Below are 2862 nucleotides of genomic sequence, written 5' to 3'. Positions count from 1 at the left end.
CGAATACTATGCCTCTGCATTGCATCTTTCGCAATTGGTCTTTTTACTCCCGGACGCACAGGATCTGCCACTTTGGGTGGAAGTAGAACGGATGCTCGTGGGTGCCTCATCCGGCCTCCAGATGCTTTATGATGCAGGTCCGGTGTATCAGCGAACCACCAATCCCATGATTGGAGCTATGCGGAAAGCTTGGCGGCAAGCACATCGATCCTTAAAAGTAGAGCCCCATTTGCATGATAGAGCCCCCTTATGGGGCAATAAAAGTTTTCAGATCGGGGGAAGACTATCTTTTGGAGGGATTGGAACCTGAGAGGTGTCATGTGGGTGGATCAGCTCATATCGGGTGATACCTGGAAGACGTTCGAGGAACTCAAAGAAGAATTCGATCTCCCTGAGCATTATTCATGGCGTTTCCTTCAACTCCGACATTGTCTAGTGCGACGGCTAGGGCACCTCCCTCAGCAACTTGCACGCTCCCCAGTACTCCAATACCTGGAAACCTCAGGTCAATTGAAGGGGGCTGTATCCGGACTGCAGGCATTATTAATTCCATTATGAATAAATGGCAGGCACGCCTACAGATTGACTACGACCTAGAGGACTGGGCAGACTTGACTGAGGTTAGAGACGGGGGACCAGAGAGGCCCATCTTTTTAAAACCTTACATGATTGGTATTGGACCCCCCAGAAACTGCGCACTGCAGGATTACTGCTCACACCTCTTGCTGGAGATGCCCGCATGCTCATTGTGACTTGCCCCATATTTTACATGATTGTCTGGCCATTCAGCCTTTTTGGCGGTTGGTGGGAAATACCCTTAGGGAGGTGTTGCCCCTGCCGTCACTTCTCACCCCCTCCCTCCTACTACTGCATGATACTAGAGAGCTCTATGACATCTCCCGACCATAAGGCCGATTACTGCACACCGCACTGGCCACGGCAAGACTATGGGGGTCATTCTGACCCCGGCGGTCCATGACCGCCGGGGCCAGGGTTGGCGGGAGCACCGCCAATAGGCTGGCGGTGCCCCGCAGGGCATTCTGACCGCGGCGGCTCGGCCGCGGTCAGAAGAGGAAAACCGGCGGTCTCCCGCCGGTTTTTCCGCTGCCCATGAGAATCCTCCATGGCGGCGCAGCGCGCTGCGCCGCCATGGGGATTCTGACACCCCATACCGCCATCCTGTTCCTGGCGGGAGACCAATGGCATGGGCACTGCAGGGGCCCCCGTAAGAGGGCCCCAAAAAGAATTTCAGTGTCTGCTTTGCAGACAATGAAATTCGCGACGGGTGCAACTGCACCCGTCGCACCTTCCCACTCAATTCTGAGCCGGCATCCTCGTGGGAAGGTAGTTTTACACTGGGCTGGCGGGCGGCCTTTTGGCGGTCGCCCGCCAGCCCAGTGTAAAACCCAGAATAACCGCAGCGGTCTTCCGACCGCTGTGCGGTATTCTGGAGGGGGGAAGTCTGGCGGGCGGCCTCCGCCGCCCGCCAGACTTAGAATGACCCCCTATGTATCCTCAGACATTGGCGAGCAGCGGCCGTCCCTTCTCATGAAGAATGGATCGCTGCAATGTATCAGGCGGCCTCCCATGAACGACTTATACGTGACCTGCAGGATAGAGCAGATGTGTTTTTACAAACCTGGTTGCCCTTTCTCTCCGGACCAACGAGCGGAGTCCTTCCCATGAGAGGTCACAACCAAACTACACGGATGGGGCTCCGCTTCCCTGAATCATTTACCATCACTCCTTACTTAACTATATTCCCTCCAATCCAGTACTGACCTCTGCTGGATGCAAGCATGCATTCTATCGTGGCTGTGCCACTCCCCACCCTCGCCACTGTCTTTTTCATTTTTATCTTCATTAACCTCTTCTCCTTTCCGTGCTACCATTGCTCTGCCTATTCTATGACCCCAGTTCTGCCCCCTTCCTCTTTTTGTGTGGTTCTTCCCCCCTCGGTCACTACTGCTAATGCTACTACTGCCATCTCTCTTATCATCATTAACCTCTTTCTTATATACATTCCTGCCTTCGTCTACGCTCCTCCTCTTTCCTCTTTCTTCTTATTCTTATTATCACTCTTCCTCCTGCACTATTCTCCCCTAATTTTCCTCATAGCACACTTGTCCTCCCCAACCCCCTATTGGTTTCATTTTTTTATTATTCCTATTCTTAATATTCTTATTCTTTATCTTTTCTTCTTCTGCATAATCATAGCTTCACCCTTCTCTTTTTGCTAGTCTGGTTTGAAAATTTCTCCTCCTCCGGATAATTCACGCCCCTCTCTTCTGATTACTTCATATCTGTTTCTTATGGCGTTCAGGGTTGTCCATTCTCTTTACGTACACGACTATTACTGGGGAGTTATTACACTTCTGCGCCCCATACCCTTAAATTTAGGTTCTCTTTCAGGCCTCCTTTCCCCATACCAAGGGCAGGACACTATTCTCTTCTACACTATGCTGGGAACGCCATCCCTAATCCTCAGCACATACCTTCTAGCCGAAGGTCATTCAGAGCTACCGCCTCCTCAGCATCATCCATCGTCCTCCTATAACATTCTATTTGTACCTGCCCTTCTCGCTTATTTCGCTTATCTAAGGAAGGACTATTCTGGAAGGATACAACTATACTGGTCCCTTTTTGGGGTTAGGGGCAGAGCAGAGAGAGATTGTTAGAATGCTATTGAACCCTACAGCTGGTTTAATGATACAGCACTACAGTTATACCATAGAGTGGAAGTGTTCTTCCTTCTTGGTTTTACTATAATAGGATACTGTATCTACTTTTACTACAACTATACTGTAACTATTTTTCTAATTTAAAAACTATGCTGGTAACAATAGTATACCATAAACGTAG

This window comes from Pleurodeles waltl, chromosome 12 (assembly GCF_031143425.1).
Source record: "Pleurodeles waltl isolate 20211129_DDA chromosome 12, aPleWal1.hap1.20221129, whole genome shotgun sequence".
NCBI classification, from domain to species: Eukaryota; Metazoa; Chordata; class Amphibia; order Caudata; family Salamandridae; genus Pleurodeles; species Pleurodeles waltl.
The sequence above is the reverse complement of the archived record's forward strand: the minus strand, read 5'-3'. Positions refer to the sequence as shown.